The following is a 26,055-nucleotide window of genomic DNA, read 5'->3' on the forward strand; positions in this document are numbered from 1 at the left end:
TAATGACATAGAAAATGACTGGCTAATGCAATCGGCCATATATTTCTCGTGTTTTAATGAAATATAAAGCATATTTGTTCTAACAGAGGCAAACACTTTTGGTTATTTTAAGGATTTGCAGACATTTCCATGCAAGAGTTTATTCAAAGAGGACATCTTTTGACAACAGCAAGCTTAAAGATACAGTAATAACCAAATGTACAATTAAAAGATACGTCTGAAGATCAAAGAGAAAACACATCTTCAGTTTTGTGCACTGCTGTACTTCATTTTACCCATACTTTCCTCAGAAAACAACTACACAGTTAGTATAGAAAATTCTTTGAACTTTCTTTGCTAGGCTTCTAACCAAAAGTAGACTCTCCTTTTTTTATTTTGCCATACTGAAAAAGTTTTTGCAATGACACTTGAAACTGGCACAGTAGGACAAGCCTCAAGGCAGCATTAAATCCAATTTTCTTGCTCTCCTCAGTCATGACCACTAACACCTTGTCCTGCAGACTCCGAAAAGGTGAAATCTCTTCGGCTAACTCCATAGCAATTTAGTCAGCTGAGAGGTGGGTAGGTGGGAAGTGGCTAATGAGCAAAGAAAAAAATCCACCCACTCCTTGGAAGTACACTGACCATTTTCAAAACTTCCCCCTTTAGTAATATGACAGTATCACCAGTCACTGACAATTGGTCAAGACTAAAATGTGTGGCCCCTATCAGGCACCTGGATATTGTCTAGAAAGCTCCTGGTCCTATTTCCCACAGAAACAGATGCAAGCAGAATGAAAGGTCTGAAGCAAGTGGGCCAGTGGGCATGCAGTCAGATAACTAAGCAGCTAAGTACCATAAGCTCCAACTTCCCTCCTGCTCCCTAATCATGAACCAAGTAACTACATGGCAACTTCTGCTTCCTTCTCATTTATCCTAGGTGACTCATACCTTGAAAGACATCTCAGTTATTTAATGAACTCTGAGATTTGATTTAATTTCCCAGCAACCTTATGCTATTCTCTCCTGGTCAAAGAGCACAGGGGATTGTGTCACACATACACTTTTACTTCTAGGCTGGCTGAATACTTTCCTTTACTTCTGGGCTGGCTCAGTATTTTCTTTTCCATTCTTCCACTCTTTACAAAACTCAATTTCTTTAATTGATGGGTGAGGTGTCACTGGTAAATCCAGCATTTGCGTAAATACCTACTGAAAGCCAGGCTGGCAAAAAAAAATTTCTTTATCATCTTAATCAAGATGATAAAGACTTGTTTACCAATATATCACTTACTCATAATGTCTCAATGACAGTAAGGCTGGGTATTTCAGCCACTCCTTAAAATACAGTTTCAAAACAATTCAATACTGCCACTCATTCCTCCTGCTCCCAGGCATGCATTCCCCCTCTCCCTCCCATGACCTAAGCCAATGCTGGCACTTTGCTAATTCTGCAGCAAGTCAGTTCATGGAGCAAAATCAGGGCAGGAGATAAGGTTCTGTTAATTTTCTGCTAGTTTGGCTTTGAGCCAGATGAACGCCAGGGTGAACACAGAGAAAAAAGCCAAGCCAATTTACACTGATTTACGAATTACACTCTTAACATTTCCTAAGGACAAGCTTGGAGGAGGGGGGGGGGGAAAAATAAATCAAGGATGTACTCAACACTAAAACAGACTTTTCTGATTTTACATTGCCTTAGCACTAGAATAAACATTTAGGAAGTTTAAAAGCTAGTCCAACCACACAAGGTTGCCTCTGGCAGCTGTTACAAACAAGCAATAATGTGGGCCTGTAGGATAAGAAGAAGGAGACATACAAGTTCTACAGAAGGAATGAAAAAGGGTTAATAACAGCAAACCACTTTCCTTGAGTTGTTCGCAGCAAATTGGAAACAACTGTGCTAAAAGACAGCACCTGAAGTGAGAGCCTGTGGAGGTTTCAGAAAGATTGGTAAAGCAACCCCAAGAGAGAACCTCCCACCAAGAGGAAGGAAAGAAAAGACCTTTAGCTATTTAACACAGCTACAGAAGTCCCTTTTTCTGTCAATCCTCTTCTCTAGAAAGGGAATTGAGGCCCTTGGATATGAAGGGTGTCCATAGTAGGAAAAGGCTCACAGCAGGCTGCCATAGTTTCAGGCTAACTTTGTATCTGCAGTTACCTTCACCCATGAAACTACAGTGGCAGAACAGCTGCTGGGAAAATGGGGGAAAGAACAGGAGAACCATGGTCACAGAAACTAGTTGTTGTTTTTTCTTTCTTCTCTGTTAGTTCCCAAACCAACATATATAAGGACAAACACAAGACCACCACTGCAACATTTAGGAGGAAGCCTCTAATTTCCACTTATTTTCTGCCACATCCATAGTAGTAGAGAAAAATAAAAATTCATCCATTAACCTGGAAAAAACCCCTACAACAACACGAGGTAACAGATGCTGATAGGCAAGAGTCAAACAGAAATACTCATGCTGGTGCCAATACAACTTGGTTTTCCTGCTGCTTTTCTTCCAAGACCATATTTTACACACAAGGAGGGAAAAGTAACTGACAGATGTTTAAACAGCTATTCATATAGCTCCCAAATATTTTGCCATATTTATTTTCTTCTGGAATAAAACAGATTTCTCACCTAGGAACTGATAATGCATAATTTTATAATTTGCTATTTTCTCCCTAGGTTTCCCCTGTTTCACTATGAACTGCCTTCAAGGAAAAGAATGCTAGTTGCTCTCCAACCTTTCGTTAAGGAAAGAAAGATGCGATCACTGCACTTGCTGTTATGTAAGGGACTAATACCACCGCTTCCTTTTTTCTTCACTTCATTCTACACAGGATTCAAGGAAAGATTAGCAAGGGAAAGGGAGAGGAAAGCAGTTAAGAGTTGAAATGCCTCCAGTATTCATGGCTTCCCAATACCTATTGCTTCCTGCTGTCATAACCTTTAAAAAGATGACCACTAATCCTTTCTTCTACTAACCTTTCTTCTACTTTTTCTACCTTACATTATAAATGCTAATAAAGGCCCTGACACCAGATACAGATTAACAAAACAACCAGATACTCAAAAGGAAAAAATTTTAAGTAACTTTCTCCAAAAAAGACAACAGGAAAGCAACAGAGGGAAGCTGAGAAAGAATAGCAAAGATGCCTCATGGCACCAGGAGAGTAAAGAGCTTCTAACCTTGTAAGGTCCGCTTTGTCACAGCACTCGGGAAGAAAAGAGACTCCCACAACAGCAGTAAGACTTACGGAAGATTAAAATTCACATTAAAAAATCCAGAACATGTTCAATTAAGATTTTGTCCCTGTATTATCCCCATTCCAGGCCCTCTCTTGGAAACTGTGCAGAGAAGAGCAGAGCAAAAGCAGAGAAATAAACAATTCCCACTCAGATTTTGACCTTCCATGGTGTTTTCTGGATATTATATCATCTTACAGCCTTTTATTAAGAAATCAGCTGTGTTTTTTCTCTCTCTTTACAATCGTAGTTAAACATTGAAAATATAAAAAGTACACACAATTAAGAAGAATCGTTAAGCCTCAGTGTTTATCTTCTAACCACAGATATAGCCAGATATTGGGTATTTTCAGGAAACTAAAGAGAGCCAGGAACCCATTTCATAAAAATAAATATTAAACAAGTCCATGGAGAAAAAGTAGCTCTGTTAGTCTCGATAGCTCTTTACAACTTAGACATAATAATACATTTCTTGCATTTGCAACAAAGGTAAGAGGCCTGTTAATAGAAGTAGACCAGCTTTTGAAAGATAAGATGAACAGTGTCATGCAGATAAAGTGGCAAAAGATTCATAACTATTGAACTCTGTATTTCACAAGAATTCAGTTTTCACCCATCCCAATTTTCTAATGCTTGTCCTGCAAAAATACTAAGCCATGGGTTACAGGCATGTAAAATTTAAAAATGCAGATGGGGACTTTTCACAGGAGGTGGCAAGAACAAGGTTATTAAAAAAATCTCTTATGCTTTTAATTTTGTGATATCACCACAGTTTCCCCCCATAAATGAATAGCAAAGTAAGTACTATTCCTTCCAATTACATAATTTAATTCTCACAATAGCTTCAGAAAGGATGATAAAGCAGTGGCAATATATTCTTAAGTTCAGAAGGCAAACAAAGCTGCACCACTAGGCTTCTCCTAAATCAATTTAAAATCCTAGTCAACTCATGTATACCTGAAAACAAAGCTACAAGAGTCACAGAAGATGCCCTGCAACAGTAAAACATGAAATGAGGAAGTGCTTTTGAAATCAATAAATTTTGACAGTCTGCACAGTCAGTGTAGGCATTCTGCAGCGTTCATTGATATGACAGTGTAAGGTGATGACTTGCTCTTATCGCAAACAGGCAGCAGCTTGAAGTCACACAGACAATGCTGAAACAGTATTTTACTACAAGACTCTTGAAAACTTCAAACATGAAGATAATTGGTTTTTAATTAACAAGATCCCATGCTAGTGTAACTGAATATTTTTCTAGCTAAAGTATTCTTTTTAGTGTAAACTATATTATGTTGAGGCAAGTTGCAGGTCTCAATCTCATTTGCATTGGCAAGAACTTCCCCACTCATTGATGGGGAGTGGAAAAAAAACATTCCTGAGAGTTGCCATTGGCTCTACACTGAAGAAACAAACTCCAGTTTGGCCCATTCTTTTGGCCAGTTTCAACAGGAAGGAAGCCTGTAGCTCCATCAACTCTGCTAATACCATTAGGTGGTACTTTGACTTTAAGACACTATCACAGTGTAACTCCTTGAAACCTAAACCCACAAGAAATCAAGCAAAACGAATATAATAAACACAACCAAGAAAATAAGAAAGAAATCACATCAAGCTTCAGCACCTAGATAAGGCTTATACATTTGTGGTTTGTACAGCATTTTGTACACTGATGGACATTTACATTAAGCTTTAGCTTGAAAAAGTTGTCAGTATCTGCCAACTTGGAATCTGAACATGCAGGCCAGATTAGCTGGCCAGATTATTGTTGTGTTCCCAAGTGCATCCAAACTCTGTGATTTAAAGAAAGAGAATACCTAGACACTAGTTTTAATTCACTCATCATTAAATGAAGCTTTATATTCATTAACAAGTCCAAATAGCAGACAATAATTTAACAGATTCACTAGTTTTCTCTTACAAACAGTAAAGGTTATGAAAGGCTCTAACTCTGGGCCACCTCAAATAGTGCTCCCTTCTAGTACACAGGTGAAACAACTATCTTTACAAAACACCTGTTCTGCTATCCCACTTTTACCACATTTTTCCTCGAGTGTCAACAAGTGTAGCACCTCTTTTCTATACAATTCTCTCAGTCTTTCCTTCCACAGTTTACATAACTCATGGCATTTATGCTTATCTATTAGCCACGTTTTCACAAGTTTAAACAGGACCTGAATTTCCTCCTCCACCGCAAAACTGGACTACAACATTTAAAGACTAAACACCTTAGAAAAACACAGCCATTCTTACTGGCAAAGAGAAGACTGCATTTAAGACTCCTTGATTACATCCATGGAACAGAAGAAATATTACCATTGTCATCTTTCATTCATGTAGGTCACCAGTGAAGATTTAACATAGTGGCAGAATCCACATCAGTGAATTCTGTGGTTAAGTTAGTTCAACTAGTTCCTGTCCTACTTTTTGAAGGGCTAGCTTGTAATTCACACCATTTCAGTGTTTCAGTTGCCCCTGTGAACAGATGCAGTGCCACAGTGGGCAGAGATGAATCCTTGAACTGGTCTTTCTGCTTGTCTGGGGTAACACCTCTCCTAGGTCTACGGTTCCATGAGGGGCTTTCTTCACCAACAATACCAGCTTAATTAACTCTTATTTCTTCTGTTTCTTCACCATACCTTAGTTCTGCAGGAAAACCTCTTTATGGGCTCATACTAAAATCACATCAGTGAACTCAGGGGAAAGGATGGCAAATCCACACCCCAGCATTGATGTGGAAAACAATCCCATCAGTGTGAAGTTATAGTAGACTACCAAACTGATCTAAGAGCTCCTCAGCACCAAGGGGTTAGTTCCACTCCATGAGATCACCTAACACAGGTAAAGAGCAAACTGGGTAGTTCTCTAACCCCCAGTACTTAGACTGACCCAGCTCACAGACAGATGAGACTAGTATGAATGCTGCTTATGTCAGTGAAAGGAATCTTCCCTGTTCAGTCACAGCAAACTATCAGACTGGCCCCTGATGCTCACAAACACTTGCCTTCTTCCATGTTTTGCTTTAAAACAGCTATCTTGAGGCCATTTTGTTGTATTACACCAAGAGTATTTAATTTATGCAGAAATACTAACAAAATAGCTAGAGCATTCCTTTCCATGGCAGCAAAGGCATGCTTTTGTACCAATAAACCAAAACTACTCACTCAAGTCAATGTGGAAGCTCTTCCAGAAAAACACCATTCTGCACATGTAACTGCAGCTACACTAGCAACCTCTGTATGCAGACTGCTACATTATGGAAGGATGACACACTTTCATTCATTCAAAATGATGCAGCCTTGTTCGTACCTTTCACAGCTTTGACAAGGCCTTTATCAACCAGAATAGTGAAGGTAACACATTATCTAATTGGTATTTTTCCTCCACAGCGTATGCATGAAAGCACTACTGGTAGAAATCATATTTTCCTTTCAGTCTGGAAACCACAGGGGTTTTCAGCCCCATGCAGGGGAAAAAAAGAAACAAATAATGGGCATTTTCTCTGAACCTTACTGCTTAACACATCACCTACTAGACACAAGAGGCTGGAGAGAACAGAAATTTCCACAGTCCAAATGACAGTTTTCTCCTGCTGCTTCCAATTTATTTTATTCTCCTTCACCAGATACTGTGGAAGAGGAATCAAAAAGCGTTGCACTTTAGGCATGGAAAAGGAAAATCAAAATGCGCTTCTTGTACAGGAGCAAAAACTAATTCTGTAGCAATCCCTTTTACACATATGTTCATACTAAGTTCTAACTCAGATACACTACAAAGTAAATTATATTTCTTAAAAAACTGTTAGTGGTTAAATTTTCCTTGTATTCAACTCATTTTACAAAGAAAAAAAGTTCTCATTTTGACTGAAGTCCTGAGTGTATCAGACATGATTCACTGTGATAACCTTCAACTCCCAGCTATGATACACCTACCTCTGCCATAAGCAGCTACCAACACATACAAGCTGGTGTCTAACTCAAATAATTTCATAATTCTTTTATGTATTTCAGGCAAATATTAAAAGTCATGTCAAGGCATCACTAAATGAATTACAGCTATTAAAACCAGTTTTAATTAATTTTAAAAGATTGGAACAATTTAAAATGACTGGAGAACTAACAGGCATAATAGGTGAAAGATAACATACTTTGCTAAATGTCTTTGTCTAATCCAATATATGCACCTAGGTAAACAACTTTATTATTCAGGGGACAGCAAACTCTTCTAGGAGTGACTTATTTAATAAATATTGTGCCTTGCACTAAAGGGCCTAATCCAAGTCAAACTCTCTAGCCAATACCAAAGCATAGGTAAAACATAATCTGTTATTGGTAATTATTCCAGTAAGACAGTTTTAAATACAGAGTTTGGGACACACACACAAAATAATCTCATCCCCATTTACCAAAGACAAGAGTACTATTAAAAAAAAAGAAAAAGGAGCAAGACACCAAATATTTTAACTGAAACAGCTTCATAAGTCAATGTGAAACATACTGCTTTGTACTTATCAACATAAATGCCTTTTTAAGCATACTTTTGCTGAGCAACTGGAGATTGTCTGCTCCCAGGCTTAAGCCTGTTAGACTTAAGAAGGCTCTTTAAGAAAGATAACCTACCATTCCCTTTAAAAAAAACAAATACTTGTTCAACAAATGGAAAGTAGCAGTTTGAACCAGCTGAATGAATTGAAAAAAATCCAAGTATAGAACTCATGACCCTTTTTTTTTTTCCCCTGTCATTCGCTCAGGAAAGCCCAAATGGAGCAGGGGCAAACTTATCAATTGATACTCTGAAGGAGAAACAAAACAAGAATGAAATGACAAGTGCTGAATGGGTCTCTGAAGAAATAAAAGTTTCCGAGAAAGATTAGAACAAAGGAACAACAAAGAGAAGTCTAAACAAGGGGGAACTAATGCTTCAGTTGCAAAGTATAGATCATATACTGCCTAGCAAGGCAAAGGGAGAGTGAAGAGGGGGTACAAAGGACCAGATTTCCTCTTTTCTAGCTCACCTACAAATATGATGGGGTGTCAGTAAAAAAGTGGTTGGAGGAGATAAATTCTGCATGGGACAGATTTCTCAAAAAGCAAAGAAAAAACAAACAGAAAAAAATATGCTGTAAAAAGACACGAGAGTACTGTAAACAGAGAAACATAGCATAGCACAGACACAGGGGGTAGAGGCTTTTCTTAAGAGTTTAAATGCAACATGAACTGACAAAGGATTTAATTACAGGCCACACTGTACAACTTTTTTTTAACTGTCTTTTTTTCCCCCCCTATGTAGGTGAAACAGTTAATTTTTTCCACCTGGGGAAATCAGGCTTAGGACTTAGACGGTAAAAGACTTTTCTGCATTTCTAGCCTTCAGTATAAAGCAGAAATCTATTTCCAAACCCCAAACGGCTCCAGGAAAACAAATGACTTATCTGAACCTACATGTTAGTCACAGCTTCTGAGGCACTGGATCAGTAAAAAGTACTGGTGTCTTGTGGGGTAGTTAAATTCTGAAACTTACTGTATTTTTTTTTAGTTATTTTACCCTGTTGAAAAAGACATCCTGAGAACGGTGATAAACAGATGGACCAACCAAAGAGATTTTTACACACAATGCAATTTCGTTTAAAAAATGCATTCTAAAGCCCTAGCTTTGACATATTTATGCTTGATCTTTCTACAAGTCATCTATGAAAATACCTGATAACAGCAAGATATTACTGAACAATAAAGACAGGCTGCAGCAAATAAAATTAAAAGGTATTAGAGTATTTCCCGCCTGCCAGGGATTTCTTATCCATTTCTACTAGCGTTACATACAAAATAGAGATGTACCAGGTAAACACTTATTTCAAGACTCAAAAAACTCCATGAAATATTTAGTCCATAATAAATCTATATTAAAAAGCAAGTAATTTCAGGCTTCTAAATAATTTGATACTAGCATGGCCCACCTTCACAGATAAATCAGTTAGACCTGTGAGTACGTTAAATATGCCACTGCATGCAACAGCCCACAGAGACATGACTGGATTACACTGTAAGCACGCAACAAACATGTAAGTCACACTGTCTAAAGAATTATATATGATGTAACAAAATAATGCTTTTGACAGCATATTTTGAGAACAACAGACATGTCTCATGCAGTTCGCACATTCTTGCCCCGTGCTGCTTCATGCCCTGTATCAGTCTAGGCAATCCTGTTGAATCAGACCCACACAAACACACATACAGGCACAGCTCCGGAGGCTCTGTACACGTGGAACCAACACTGTCACCAAACATCTCACAGCCACTCACAACAACAGTTGCTACACTGTAGTCAAAAGTGTACCACTGTTATAAGACAACCTTAGCAGCCTAGTAGTCTGCTTTGTACCTTACATATTGTCCCCCACCCTATTTGTCTTCATCTTCTTAAGAACCTATTTTAACAAGATTTTTGTTTAGTAAACCAAAACTGGCAGCTGCTGCTTACCTTCCTCTCAAAGGCATCGTCCCATAGATAGCAAAACTAGCAAAGCCCCGTTTCCCATAGATTTGCACTCTGCCTCAGACATGCTTCCGTGCTCCAATTAGTCACATTCCACCTCTATCCCAGATGCCTATATTATCTTACCGCTCTCTTTCAAGCATTAGCCACAATATACTTAACCTCTCCTGTCCTCTAACTACTGACTGAAGAAAAGAGTACTGCACTTCACACCTAGTTCTTACCCCATAGACAACTGTCTGCGGGGCCAACTGGCGGCTAAACACAGGTAGCTCCTAAATTCATGCAAAACTTTCCCCTAAAGAGATGATCTTAATGAAGTCATCAACTTTAACAAATTTAACTTTTGTTCAACGTTATTAAAATGTAAAATCTCTGAGACCTTGCCCCTTGGCTAATTGCTGAAAATTAGTGGAGGAGCTCAAAATTTACTGAGCTACAGGATCAAAGGAAACATAATTACTCAAGATCTGTGACTTCAGAAAGGCAAATTAAAGATTGTTTATACACTACACAGATATACAAACCCCAAAAGCAACTATTTCTTAAAAAACAAACCCAGAAAATTAGTGCATCTCAGCATCTTATCCATGTGAGGACAGCTGATTCTGAACTCCCAAACTGCAAAAATTTATCTTCTAGCATGCCTAGTTAACTAAGGTTTCTTAAAGAAATTGCATTGATGTATTTTATTTGTCCTTTTAATAAGTATGTGCATCCTCTGATCATTTTCAAGTGTATTTTAAAGGACACATAAAAGTTTCACAGATAAAGAGGGTTCTACAAATTTTGTGAAAACTAGCAGCTTTGTAGAAAAAAGAAACTCGAATTCATGCTTTAGATGAGGGGAAAGGCAGGTGGAATTCTCCCTTCTCCACTGGCAGCCCCAGCAGATCAACCAGCCAGCACCACATAGCACCAGCTTTGATTAATTTTGGAACAAGCTTAAGACGCTTTGCATTAAAGTGTTCATCTAGCTTAAGACAGTCAAAGTAGTGAGCATATATAGTAGCTTTGTCCTGGTTTTGGTAAATTCTAGCAAGCCGAACAACATCCTGACTAATAGGTGCACAGTTCTGGTTGCTTGGGTGACTTTTTTATTTTTTAAAAATTCCTATATACAACCTACAATTTTCTTTTACCACTGGGTGTTCCCGAGTTAATGCTTTTCTAAATGCTAAAGGGAGCACAAGGTCTACATCCATTCTGAAACACAGATTTTTAAAATAACAGAAAAATTAAATTCTGCTTATAGTACAACCAGGATCTGAATGAGTTTTAAACCACTCAACATCAAAGACAGTGAAATTTGATCTTAATCTGTGCACAGAATAGGAAAGAGCTACACAATTTCCATATTGCTACAAAAATTGATTACACATAGCTATTTTCTAAGAATATAATGCATATTTTACACAAAAGAGTCTTTTTCTGGTTAAATTCTGTGACTAGATATTACCTTACAATTTGTTTAGCACATACCAAGTTATGCTTAACTTCTTGCTACCAACAAAAAAAAAATAATCTAACACATTCTAAAAATATTAACTATTTAATGACATCTTAACTGCACCTATGGCAACAAGAACATCCTGAGGGATGCCATTCATTCAGCAACAGATACGTTCCAAGAATATCAGGATATTATACACAAACATCAGAGATCTTTTAACTTTAATTATGTCAAGCTATTTCACTTGGTTTCACTTGAACCCGATTACAAGCAATTAAGGAACTCCAAAATCCAAAGGCAGCATAAGACAAAACTAGAAAACTCAGTAAACATCTGTACAGTGTTTGGAATACTTCCTTGAATGAGAGTTGAGCTTACTCATCAGTTCAATAAAAATAAATCCCTAATTTTAGTATAATTAGAATAAAAAACTTCTGTCAGGGAAAGCATCAATACTATGTCAGTGATTTTTTGGTAAGCATTCTCAAAAGAGGGTGAAACCGAAACAACTATTATACTGAAACTCCTGACTACAATTAAGAGTTTGTAAAAAAATATTATCCTATTGTAAATCTGACAGCTTTTGTGCTTTCATAGTTGCATTTAAATATGTGGAATCCAAACCAGACCAGTTTGCTAAGCAGGGTTCAAGATGTCTTAGAGCATCCACCAGCATTTCTCTTGTTTGAAACTGAATGCCTTCACTTGCCCAGCTGCGATAACCTACTATGGAATTAAAATAAAAAAAAAACAAACCGACTTGAATTACTGCATACATTCGTGGTAACAAAAGTTAACTTTCATTTCAAACATTTAAATATTTGAGTTTTGGGTATAGCTTTAAAAAAATCCAGTTCTGAATCACTGGAATTTTTGTTCTATTTCCTGTAAAAGCACCAACAGCAACATCATTCAGCATTCCGCTTGCAGCAGTTCAGAAAAGATCAGCCTGATCCCGCAGTCCTAAATTTACAGTCATTTCATAAACTTAAGGTCACATCTGACCAACCTTTTTTCTTCCAGTGCTTCCAGCCATGAAGATCATGATAAGGAGGCTGCACTTTGTAATAGGATGAAGAGTAACTTAGTTTTATGTTTCAAAGCACATTCTCACAAAGAATGAGTCTGCCAACAGCTCTTTAAACTGTCTAGCAAAAAAACCCAAAACATACATACAAGTTTGCTGAGAATAATCTCTTCAACAGATGACAGGTTTAATTCTACATGGTTTGAAAAACATACCAGTTACCTATAAGCCAAAGACCATCACAAAACAACATAAGACCTCAGCACTCAAATCAAGTGAGGAAAACCACTATCTTCTTCCATTCTGTCACTGCTGGAAAAGAGAAGTTTATACCAGGACACTGTCATAGGAAGAGCGCCCATTTTCAAGAATTCTATTATTGTATCAGCAAATATAAAGGAAGAGAGCAGAACCCCACGACTTCTCTTATGTTGAGAAGGAGAATGGTTTACATTTCACAGTCTTGGAAAGCTGGTATAAGCAAGAGTAGTGTAGCATAGCAAGATGGCACTGCCCCCCATGTAATGAAACATGGATGATGCTTTATCAAGCATCTCAAACACAAAATTGGGATGACACAGACTGAGTTCTCCTCCAACTGCCTTCCTTTCCCCTTCCCCCTTCCAGCCTCTCCTGTGAAGCAACATGAGAAAAACCACACAGATTTTCTCATTTTTTAAAAGAAACTGAGACTCAACTCAGTGTCCGTTCTGCTGCAGCGCAAGCCAAGGTACTATCTACAGCTGAGCATCCCTAAGTTTAACATATGGATAACAATCTCAGATGACTGAAACTTTCATTTAAATTGGAGCAGAACTTACTGAAGCTGATGACATGTGTCTCCTAATGTGTCAGTGGAACTTCCCTCTTACCAAAAGCAGGTATCAGAATTCTGGGGTTTGACAAAACCCAATTACAATAGAATAGATAAAGAACAAATAATTGAATGATGTGTATGAAATCAGCACCCAAGCTGAAAATTATTCTCAGTTTCAAAAAAACCCGTGGCCAATCATGAATATAATGCTGTTGCTATTAGCGTCATTAGCCCTCCTTATAAAGCAGCACATGTGTAGTACCATTTCGGTGAATAAATTATTATACAAACCAATCTGAACAGTCTAAGATAACGACTTTATCTGACTTCTGCTGATATTCAGAAGACACATTAGAGTACTGAAAACTATATGCAGCACCGTTTTCAGCATTCTACTGCTGAATGTCAGAAACTGCTTTTGTCGGTCTATATCAAATACCCTAAACTTATAATGACTAGAAAACCACACTTGAAGCCCACTCCTTGCTAAGAAGCATTCCTCTGGAATTCTTTTTTTATGTATGCACCTACTATCACTAATACAGGGACACCCACAGGTCCTGGGCACAAACCAGGCCCTGCTGAGAGACCAGGTACATTACAAAGAACACAAGGCTTCTGCCCTGAAGGCCTTGCTACATCTGGGCTGAGCATTCAGTTTTAGCATGAGCCTTTCAATGAATGAGACAAAGCACTACACACCTCCGCACAGCCTTCCCAGGTCTCTCAGAGGGACACAACAGAAAAAGAGAAGAAAACGAGAAACAGTACGTGTCTCCTCTCTTCAAAACCTCTCTTATCAGAACCATTTCAAGAATGTCTACTCAACAATTAAACTGACTCGAACAATGGAAACCGACGTCCCAAATATACTATATATGGAATCGAGCCCAGCTAGCCCCCACAAAGACACCGGGCACCAAAGAATCGCACCTCGGACGCTCGGATACTCATCCTCAAATGGCGGAGTGTCGCCCAGCGCACTCACACCTGTCACCTGCCAAGCGCCGGGCCAGCCCCCTCTCTCCCTCCCTCCCTCCCTTCCGCAGCCAGGCGAGCCCGCTGGCAGCTCCCGCCCCTCCACGGGCCGCCGCAGCCGTCCGATCCCTCCCCGCGCCGGGAAGCTCCAGCGGCTCGCGAAGGAAAATAAGTTTCCATCTCTCGCTGGACGTCCCGCTGCGCGGCGGCTTCCCGTGCCTTCGCTGCTTTCCCCCCCCGCCCCAGCACGCCGGGATGAGCGGGGTGCCGGGGCTGCTCCCTCCCCGCGGCCAGGCCTTCCCTGCCTTCTTCACCCTGGCACAGCGCGGGGCGGCTGCGGGAGAGCCGGGCCCCCCGCCCCCGCGCCTCTCCCCGCAGCCCCCCGGGAACGGGACCACAAAACCAGCCCAGGAAGCCGCCGCCGGGCCCGTCCGGCGGGGTCAGCCTTACCCCGCTGCCGCTTCTCCTCCTCCTCCTCCGTCTCCTCCTCCTCCGCCGCCTCCCCCACCACCACGGCGGCAGCCGCCGCCACTACCGCCGCTGCTGCCGCCACCAGCGCCGCCGCCTCCGCCCGGCAGGGGGGACCCCGCCGACCCGGCCCGCTCCGCAGCCTCCCGCCGCCGCCGTTCCGCTCCGGGGGGTGAGGAGGGGGCGGAGGAGGAGGAAGAGGAGGGAGAAAGGAGGGCAGGGGGGTCCGTGCTGCCGCGCGGGCGGCGGGGCGGGCCGGTGTGCGGGTGCGTGTGTGTGCGTGCGCGGGTGCGTGTGCGGGTGCGTGTGCGGGTGCGTGCGGTGGCTGTGGCGGCGCCGCTCCCGCTCCTCCGGAGCCGCCGCTGGGGCCGCGCGCCGCTCCCGGCCCCCTCCCCCCGCGCTCGCTGCGCTCCGAATCAAAATAGAGACACAATATGGCGGCGGCGGCCGCAGCATCGCGAGACCCGGCCCGCGAGCGCTAACGGGGTTGCGGCGCGCGCCAATGGGCGCCGGGGCGGGGCGGGGGATGAGGGGGCGGGGCCTCCCCGGCACCGCCCTCAGGGTGGGGCCGCCCCCTCACCGCTCCCGGGACACCGGGATACCGGGGGGCGCGGGCTCCCGCCCCCCACCTCGGCCCCGCCTCAGCCCCGCCTCGCCACACCGGCTGCGGTCGCCGCTTCGGTGGGCGGCGGTGGCGGAGGTGGGTTGGTGGGCTGCCCGCCTGGGAAATGGAGCCTGCGGGGTCTGCGAGACCTGAGAGGGAGGAAGCGCAGGATCTGCAAGGGGAAGAAAAACTAAGAAAATCAGTATTTATAAAAAATAAATAAATAAATAAAACAACAATAAACCCCCCACCTTATGTCGGAAACAGTTGTTCGGAGGGAATTGCCCGACACCTTCTGTCAGAAACAGCAGCTCTTCCTCTAAATTCCTTCATGCTTTAGGCGGAGTATGTGATTTCCACCATCCCCCTCAGGTATAGCTCGCACTAATCTCCAAAATGCCACCGGATGAGCAGGGCCCAGAAGCTGTCCCGTGAATCCCTCTTCCCTGCCCACCTCACACCAACACCTGCAGGAGGGGTCCCTTACCAGCCCGTGGGGCTGGCGAGGCCATGATCCACAGCCTTGCCGTCCTCCTCGTGGGTCCCAACCTGCCGACCTGAAAAGAGGAATCGAAGTCCTCCTATGATAGAAAGACAGGCATCCTTGGTTTTAGTGGGACGTCCAAGTAGGTCTTTGTTTCATAAATGAGTTTACTACTCAGCCTGTCTTGAGTAAAGGTTATATGGGGCTGAGAATCACTGAAATTTGTTTGTCACTGTAAATAAAATAGTATTTCCCCAAACCCAGCCAGAAGTGCCTTACAAAAATGGGTAATGAGGCATTGCAAAGAAGACGCAATGGAAACATGAGGTCACAGAGAGCTGCACTGGGGGTTGCTCCACTGTAAGTGTTCAGGTGCATTAATCAAACCTTTTTGCAACCTGTGTGTAGACTATTCATGGTCTGCCCAGTCATCTGCTCAAGCACACTGCTCTTCAGCTTTTCCAGCACAACCATTTCAAACTTTGCCAAGCCATACCTGACCTTTCAGACAGATAGGGTGGTAAAGGGACATGACTATTTTTTGTGAGCAAGAAATGGAGTTTGTTTTGCTAAGTTTAACACTAAGTTAAATATTTGACCCTTTTGCCTACAGTTGCTAAAACAGGGATTTGCCATAGGAAAGTCAAAGACCATCTCTCACTGTGCCATCATCAGTATTTACTGCAACGCTTAAGCACTGGGATCATGTGAGTGAGCTGCACCGTCCCTTCCCCCCTTTTCCAGACTCCTCGCACTGCATCTACGTCTGAGCCTGTTGCTAAAGTTGCTCATCTCTCCTCTACAGCAGCTAAGCTTGAGTCATTTTTTAACACCTTTCCAAAATCAAAGAACAACTATTTAGGAAATTAGTGTTTTGTACTGAAATTCAGAAATTAACTGTTTTCCTATGTATCTGAAACAAGAACTAAGCAGATCTATCTCATAATAAATTCTAGGTGTAATTCTTATCATGGTGTAAATCAAAGCTCAGTCATCAGTGAGCCACAGGAATCAGAGCCTTGCTTCTTTCCCTGAAGAGTTTAGGTATTATCCATTTTTTTTGCCATAACAGGTATGAGTTCATGTTTTTTAAACCTTCATCAGACTGTTTATATTATTCACTGCTAGAAAATGACATTTTAAATATGATTGGGGAATTATTCTAAGCATATGGTACACAAACTGTTTCTCCAAAGTACAGTCAATTTTTTCAGCTTGGTACTGACATTTCTGATGCTGAAATTTCCTTAGAGTGCTTTTTAGAGAAGGTAAGAGGACAAGTCCAGTTAAAACCAATCCACAACAACTGGCACAATTATTTCTGAAATTGAGTTTAAAATTAGTTTTCCACAATGGAAAAAGGTGGCATTGGCAATTTTAAAGACACTTTTCCTTGAAACATTCAATTGGTAATTTATTTTTTGTTCTTCTAAACAGGAGGTCTGTCAGTCTTCAGGGTGATAAAAACAGAGGTAGCAATCACTGGTCCAGGACAGTCCTTGGAAGCTCCCAGTGGGAGGTTACAACCACAGCTTCTCCTGTAAAAACAATTATAATTTAGATAAATAAAATGACAAAGAAATACAGAAACTCACCTTATTTCATGTGAAACTTCATGCATTGTACTTCTGTTCTATGTAGAAGTTGTCAGCTGTGTGCCATGGTGCAATAATTTGACCAGCCTGCTGTAGAGAAGTGGACAATGCTGGATTCAGAAGTAAATTCAAGTGCCGCATCTCAGCGTAAAGCCAAAGTTGTGATGAATGCATAGCTTTGCTTAAATGAAAGTGCTCAACACTTGTCTCTCCCATTCCACTATGAGGGCTTATACTATACAACAGCTATTAAAAAAACCCCTTTTTTTGCAGTGTAGGAATAATCCAGATATTTGTGTTTGTTTGGAGGGGGTCTGTTGAAAACTGTTTTGTCAGTATTCTAGTTTACCATTTTTTCTTTCTGTTTTAAATGTCAGTGTAGTTCTGGTTTAAAAAACAAACTGAACTCCAGTCAGTCTTTAATCAGAAACATCAGCTCTAGGAGCTCCGAATTTAAGAACAGTATTAAAATGACAAACAAGTATAATCATTTAGGTAGACGAAATGTTTTGTTAAAGAAATGGGTTTCAGAACAAATTATTCAAATACTATAGTGAACTCCAGTTGCTTAAATTGCTCATGTGTGCAGTTACGAAAATCTGTTGTGCTCTGATGTTTTTCTTTCTAATCCACAGTACACCAACAGCTCTGTTATCACTGCTGAGACTCCCTGGTTTTCCAGGTTGTTTCTGTGCTATCTTCAAGATAGCACCAGCTTTTTCACCTCCTAACAGCTCATCTATTTAGGAGCAGAGCGTAAACATGACATTTGAGATAAAGATGTGATTAAGAGGTGCCTTAGTGGTTCATGAGTTCTAGCAGCTTCACAAGATTTGGAAAAGGCCTCTGCTGAAGGAAAATCCATTGAGACAGACTACCCAAGCTTTTCAATTTTAAAAGCATAGTGATCTGTGTTACAGTGAAGCATTATTGTAGACTATGTATTCATCTGACATGCAAAATTAGTATGTTTTTGGAGACTTGTTAAGATATTTTTTTAATATCTTAAAAAAACCACATTCATTTATATTGATCATGAGTGTCTTTGAAGAATGTTTACTCTTGAAGGAAAATATCTTAGCCTAACCAGAGCAATTCTGAAGTTTTCTCAATAATTGTTTTAGAACTGGGAAAGACTGCCATATTAAATCAATCTTTTGAGTAAGTTGGAAAAAGTGCATCCTTGACAGCATTAACAACTTAGAGATATTTCAGTGCTCTCACTAGGAGAATTAAAAATGTATGAATAAAAGCTTATACAGGATTGTATGACATACAGTTGACTCAATATCTACTAGGAAGACAAATTCAGTATTATTTAATGCTACCATACACCTTTTTAATGAAACTATTTTATGATAACTCAGTGACATAAAATATAGAAAGCCGAGAGGCTTCACTATACTTCAGTATAAATACAGATTATGTTTCTTCCCAAATCCACTGTTTCCTATGCTTTGTGGGAAATTGAGTAGAAAGTAATGATAAAAATTAATTTCCACTTTTTTAGGATTTATATAATGCCAGTATATAGTTGCTGCATATCTTTAGGGTCTTGATCAGAAAACACATTTAGTCTCTTGCTAAAGTCCATCTTTATTTGGGATACCTTTCAATCGCTTGCTTAAACTTTATGCTGTGTTGAAACCTGAGACGAAGAATGGACTTAAGTGTTTCTGGACAGGTATAACTTGCTGATTTGAGACAGGAAACCTACCTTGAAGACCAAACAAATGACTTCCCTATTCCAGATACAAATCAGGCACAAATGTTTTCATAGTAAAAACCCTTGCAGAATGTCTTAATAGCTCTTTCTGTTTCCAGCTACTGATTTTAACCTCTTCTGTCTCGGTGACTTCAGCCAAATAGACATTTTGTAAATGTGAGAGTGAGGGCGCAAACTGCAATATGCTTAATCTTATTATATATGTTAACACACAAGGTGCAATAATTATATTGTGTTTAAATTTATTTAAATAAAATGTGCAGGAGGTTATTAGTAAATGGGCAATATATTTTAAAAAATAACCCAAAGTACTCTCTAAACCTAAATGTTTCACAGTGTTAGATTTCTCCATCTTCTTCTGGCCTTCTGCCCCATCACTGTGATTACTTTAACTCCTCACCCAATAATAAAACTCTGAACAAATCCTGTGCCTGCTATTAAGTGAAATTAAAATTCAGTACATATTCTCTGCATTCTTTCTTCTCTTCAGCTGCAGCACTTGACAGCTTGCATGGTACAAATGAAACACACAAGGCCTTTAAGCCATCCCATATTAAAAAAAAGATAACTCGGAGCTTTCTAATGCTAATATGTACTAGACAGAGTAAATTTTGAAGAAGAGGTGTACCGAGTCCTCCGTTTCTGTGGAAAATTCACTGGTCTAACAAAACAGAATCAGCCATATGAGCTTATATACGCACTGTGCTGGCTTGTTTCCTTCTGGGTCTTATACAAGCCCTTGTAAGGAGAAGACAGCTCAGATTTCAGGTCTACTCTGTCCTATGTCCATTTGAAATTGCCAGCAGAAACGAAAATTGCAGGAATACATTTCACTGTGTAATGAATTGTGCTCTAGCTACTGTGTCAGAATCATCAAGTTCCTGTTCTACTTGTGTGACTTTCAGGTTCCAAGCTGAGCTATGTTTCAGTCATAATCTCCCATGGTTTTACCTTTCTGTGGGAAAAGATCACTTGTATGTACCCACAGTTAAAAATGTCTCAGTATCACAGAGCAAAACAGTAAGAAACACTGAAATTCCAACTCATCAGATCACTAGAATTAAGAAAGGTCATCTCTTTGACAAGGTAAAATTCTTGACACAACTGGGAAAACCAATACAGAAAATAAGGTGGCATCACGGCTGTTTTCAGCTACTACAATGTTATTGTAGAGGTAGAAGAGGAAATTGTGAGACTTTGGTTAGAAGATACATGACATACTTATTTAAAGGAATGCATTAACATCCAAAAATTTTAGTGTTCAGTTGTTGGTACTTTTTTCTTCTCAAGCTCCTCTGATAAATAACAAATTACCTTAAAACTCTGCAGAACTCTGTTCTTCCATCAGGAGGGCACCCATTCTGTGAAATACACACAGCCCTCCAGATCATAACCCAGAAACTATAACCTCAGCTAAGCCAAACACAAATCTGTACTTAGATTTAGGCATAGGAAAGTTCCGTTGGCTTTTCTCACCCGCTTAAAATTAAGCATATGTTTTAGCACTTTACTGGATTAGGGCCCATGTCAGCAAAATAAATTTCTTGGGAAGAAGTAATAAAAACGTAGCTTGCAGTGAGGGACAGCAGAGCCATTCACAGCTACAGAAGCTTTAAAACACTAGCTGGTATTTATATATTTAAAGAACAAATCAGGCGTTAAACAAAACATTTTAGATAGCTAACTAATTAGTCTCCTACAGAAGCACCTTCTTTTTTTTTTTAATTTGATGAAAAACATTTTTTGCATGCTTGCATTCCCAAAAGCAAATTAATTTACACATCAAGGAAAAAAGTGTTTAGCAAGCACAAGCTTCAAAAGCAATTTTCCCACTGTTTAGTAACAGCCTGGCTGTTCTAGATATACCATTACATTCCCGGGGGAAGAGGATAGACAGGGGGCCAAGCTTTTTAAACACAACGTTTCATTTCACATATGCACCTGAATTTGCTCATTCGAGTGTATATAATTGCATATGTACAATAAATGTCAGTTAACTAATTCTCTTGTGTGCACTGTGCACTGATGTGTATTTATTTTTAATGCTAAGAATCTCTCTAAATATTTGGTGTTGTATGTCTATCCTTCAAAGAGAACTTACATCATTTGCAAAACGAGAATGGATACAATTCTACTACACCATGTCCATGTTAATTTTATTTTTTTCCAGCAAAACCTTTCTGTTGCTAACAACAGTGCAGCAAAGTATGAATTCTAGTGTAGATGTAGCTCTTCTGGCATTGAAAGCACAGCACTGTCTGTCCCTGTTCAGAAAGGGTCTATCTTGTATGAAGGGCTACATGCTATTTGGGAAAGACGGACCAGGGAGGCACAATGGTGGAGTTACCTTCTACAGAAAAAGGCAACACTTGAGATCTTTTGAGCTCTATCTTGGGGCAGATGATGAGCAAGTTGAGAGCTTATGGGTTGGGATTAAAGAGCAAACTAGTATGGGTGTTTGTTACAGGTCATCTGGTCATGGGGAGGAAGTAGATGAGGCCTTTTACAGGCAGCTGGAAGCAGCCTCGAAGTCACAGGCACTGGTTCTTTTGGGGGACTTCAGCCACCCTGACACCTGCTGGAGGAACAACATGGCAAAGCACAAACAGTCCAGGAGGTTTCTGGAAAGCATTGACCACAACTTCCTCACACAGGTGGTGGAGGAAAAAATGAGTAATGGTGAGCCATTTGACCAGGTACTAACAAACAGGGAAGGCTTTGTTGGAGATGTGAAGGTTGGGGGCAGCCTTGGCTACGGTGAGTGCACTTCAGGCGAGTTAACTTTCACCTCTTCAGTGACCTTCTTGGAAGACTCACATGGGAACAGGACCTGAAGAGAAGAGGATCACAAGAGAGCAGGTCAATGTTCAGGCACCACTTCCACCAGGCTCAAGAACTATGCATCCCTAAGAGCAAGAATCATACAGGTTGGAAAAGACCTCTAGGATCACTGAGTCCAACTGTTAACCCATCACTGTCAAGTGCACCACTAAACCTTGTCCTTGACCACCCTTTCAGTGAAGAAATTTTTCCTAATATCCAACCTAAACCTTCACTGATTCAACTTAAGGCCATTTCTGCTTGTCCTATCGCTTGTTAGGGAGAAGAGACTGACCCCCACGTGCTTACAACCTCCTTTCAGGCTATTGTAAAGAGTGATAAGATCCCCCCAGGTCTCTGTTTCTCCAGACTAAACAACCTCAGCTCCCTCAGCTGCTCCTCATAGGACTTGTGCTCCAGACCCTTCACCAGCTTTATTTGCAGAAACTGATGCATGGGAAGTTCCATTTGAACATGAGGAAGAACTTGTGTACTGTGCAGGTGACCCAGCACTGGAACAGATTGCCCAGAGGGGTTGTTGGAGTCTCCCTCACTGGAGGTATTCAAGATCTGGACACAATTCAGTGCCACGTGCTCTAGGATGACCCTGCTTGAGCAGGGAGGTTGGACCAGATGGCCTGCTGTGGTCCCTTCTGACCTTACCCGTTCTGTGATTCTGTGATTCTGTATATTGAGGTGACAGTGATCACAGCGGGACTCTGCACTAATGCTTTGGCTCTTCCCAGTAGCAGTGGAGCTGTGCCAGCAATCCTCTCACTGATAACCTTACATAGAAAATCTGTTAAACTTTTGCAATAACAGTGTCATTTATTCCTTTAGCATTGCTTCATACCTGAATGACCAGGCAATGCATGTGCATTGTATTTTCTGTCTTTTCAAAGGGAAAAACCTTCATTCAAAAGACAAGACATCATAATTTATTTTCAAGTTAGCTTTTTCTCTTTAGTAGCCCCCTCCTTATAGCCAGTCTTCCAAAGAGGCAAGGTTGCTGAGTAAACAGCCCGCAGGGGTTTGTGCTCATCCTGCATTCCTAGCTACAGTTCCTGAGCCCATTGAATGGTTTCAGCTAGACACATTTCTAATTCTGAAGGTTTTCAGGAAACAAGTGTCTGGGCTGACAGCAGTGTCTCTACAAAAGAGAAAAATGAAGGTGGATCCTCCCTCACCCTTATGACACATGAGAAAATCCACTGGAAACACCAGACTCGAGACACAGGAAAAACAGGTTTCAATACTCCACTGTTAATAAATTCCTGATTTCACTGGGTTTCAAAGCTTAGGATCCACAATCCTCTTTTCATATCTTATTTGCATGGTCCACTGCTCAGTGAAGACGTGGTCACAGTCCCAATGCCCTAAAGAACAAACAAAGAAACATTAAATAGTAAATTTATTGATTGCATAAAACTTATGAGATCACAGATATGAAGAAAAATGGCTCCAAGGGAAAGTTTTCTCCAGTAATCCTTACAGAAACTTATGGGACTTTAATTATCAGGGTTGGTAAAAAATAAATTAAAAAATCCATTCTTCTTCCTACCTCTTCAGTTAGAGGTTGCCTTTTCTCCAGAATTCACCCCTTTACCAACACTTCTGGAGTCCCACGTTGATTTCTGCAGTGTTGTATACCATTACCATTAATCAGGTTAAAGTTTTTTTATTGTTTTTAAAATTTTACTCTTCTAGTAAACTCCAGTTCCACCCGTTCAACTAAAAATAAGCCCCGTGGAATCCATAATACATACCAGTCACATCTCTCTTCCCCTGTGTGGCTGTCATCTTCTACTGATGGGAAGGAGACATGAGCACAAATTGAAATCATGTTGTGCTGCATATGTGCAGGTTTTGTGTTGAGACAGGAGTGAAGAGAAACCTTAGCACTCACCTGTACATTGACCAGACAGATGTGTGGGAGAAAGGGAAGTTTGATTTATTGGCAATAGCAGCAAGGTTGGGGCTAAGTCAAGATGGCCAGCTAATCTGTGTAAAGAAACCAGCCCCATGTACCAGGCTCAGATATGAGATGGCCAGAATGACAGTTCAGATTCACCAACAGTTAACTCAGCCCTGTATGTTTAAAGAGCTGTAGTAATGGAACCATAAAAACTCCCACCAGGTTGAGGTCTCCAGTTTGGGAGCTTTTTCCTAATGCATTACATATTTTAAAGTTTAATCATCAGCCCTTCTCCCAGCAAAACTCCTACTCGTTTCAGTTAATCTTTGTCAGAATCAGTCCTGGTGCTGGGTAACAGTCTGCAGTTGAAGTAAGTTTCACAGAATCACAGAAATGAAGTTCTGAAATAATCTTACAACAGTAATGGTGAGTGAAAACCTGTTTAAAAATGTAATAGGATGTAATAAACATGTATTATTGCAGCTTCATGGAACCATGTTCAATGAACCATAGAGGTCTCAACTGGTTCAATTTCCTAGCTACCAAAATCCAATACCTAGTAGTAATCTGAAGTTTGTATATGCATTGAACTGTTACTGATTAAAATAATTGTCACTGAGTATTTTAGTGAGACCATCACCCTAGAAAAAAAGAGAAGATTTAAATCACTGTTAGTAACTGGTTTTTTATAAATAATTTGTCAACTCCCTTATAAATACTTGATGCCTGGCACCATAAACAGACTTTGTTTTTAATTCACAAAGCGTCAGTTTAATTTTTAGGACTAATATTTCTATCCAGAAATCTTGCTACCATATTATGCACAATTTTTTATTCCAAATAATGAAAGTCTACAAAGGCAATGCATGTATTAAATAGCTAAAGAACTTATGCATTTCTGAGGCAATAAATATTTGAGTAATAAGTGTGTTTTGAGTATGATTAGTGCTCATAGGAACTTTGAGATTTTACAAATCAGTACTTTTATATCTATACTAGCTTCTATACATCAGCTTGTATAGGAGAGAAAATCCCCCAAAACAACATACAACAAAGGATTCAGAAAATAAAGTTAGGTTTTAGTTATTGTTTTGAATATGATTATCCTAATCCTGAAAAAAAAACAAAGGAAATTCACAGTGGAATGGATACAGATTTGGAAAACAATTAAGAGATGGTGTTAAGCTGCTGCAGCTGAGATTCCTAAGGTACCTGTGTAAAGAACATGTTGCACAAGAGCTGATTTTTAAAGTATGGAAGTCAAGATGTCATAATTAACATGTTTCCTTTTGGTTGTTCATCTGTGATAAATCATTAATTTAATCTATTTAACTTTCAGTTTAGGAATGTATAAGGCATTCATTTTAAGTCATGATTTAATCTAACTTAATCTATAGCCTTAATTTCTCATACCTGCAGCATAAGTAAATTTGTAGTTTGTAGCTTAGATAATACAGTTTCAAAAAAAGATGAGCACGTAGAGCACGTGGCCATGTAACTGGGCAATAAATACAATTACAAGTGCTTTCTGTTTCTTTTAGAGGTATGATAAATGGTAAAGGAAAAATATATATATGTAGTCACCCTGAAGCAACATAGGGATGAAAAAACAGTACCTGGTATAATTTCAGAATGGAATCATATAGAAATGTTGTAAAAGGGAGGGGAAAAAAGTTGTAGCACGATGTCTAATTTTCTGCTGAAATGAAAGGACATGCTGTCGTAGATGATGCAATAAAATAATAGTGTGCAATGTTAAAACACCATGTGTTGCAATAAAGGAGTTGGCTTGCAGATAGTACACCTACGTTTCCTGTAAGGTGTTCTGTATTATGGTTGTCTCTCTCACATGAAAAACGTTTTCATGGACATCTTGGGAGAAAATTGCCTTTTATTCATACTGATTTGTAAAAATTCCTAGAAATTTCTCTAACCATCTTATACTAGAGAAACAGTAAAAAGTGGATAATTTTGAAACAGCAATAATTTGATAAAACTTTTAAGAAAAAAATCTGTCTAGGCACTGAAATTAGGCTGCAAAAAGCTATTGAAATACAGTAGAGTTGCAGTATCCATATCAGTTTGTCTTCTTTTGATAATCCAGTGCCCTGCCTTTAAATATGCAGATAGGATAACCACTGTGTTCAAATGTACTCTTAAAACCTTTTGCTGAGCAGAGCACTGTGATGTGTCACTGTAATGTAGCCAGCAGAGATAATTTCTGTTCTGCTTACCTGGCCAAGTGTTAAGTTCATACAGCTTTTAAGCTCTGTAGTTAATGAAAAGATCAGTAGTTAAAAAGAACTTGTTTAAAAAATAAATTTTATATATTAAGAGGCCTCATTACTATGTTTTTGAACAAATAATAAACTTTTTAAATTGCACGAAGTCTGTGGTGCTGTGAACATTAATTCCTGGGTTAATGCCAGCTAGGGGAGCATTTCAAATGTAAA

General features: G+C 40.0%; 1 protein-coding gene across 1 annotated transcript in view; it reads right to left on the bottom strand.

Annotated features, from left to right (window-relative positions):
* The window catches only part of TAB2 (TGF-beta activated kinase 1 (MAP3K7) binding protein 2), a 64,571-nt gene extending 49,960 nt beyond the window's left edge, over positions 1-14,611 (bottom strand). Inside the window, exon 1 of the mRNA XM_027733842.2 lies at positions 14,441-14,611. The gene's annotated coding sequence lies outside the window, so the exon portion shown is untranslated. The remainder of the gene's footprint in view (positions 1-14,440) is intronic.
* Between the last annotated feature and the right edge of the window lie 11,444 nt (positions 14,612-26,055).

The sequence above is a fragment of the Pipra filicauda genome, unplaced genomic scaffold, assembly GCF_003945595.2.
Source record: "Pipra filicauda isolate LSUMZ 115617 unplaced genomic scaffold, ASM394559v2 scaffold42_size3861933_pilon, whole genome shotgun sequence".
Classification (NCBI taxonomy): domain Eukaryota; kingdom Metazoa; phylum Chordata; class Aves; order Passeriformes; family Pipridae; genus Pipra; species Pipra filicauda.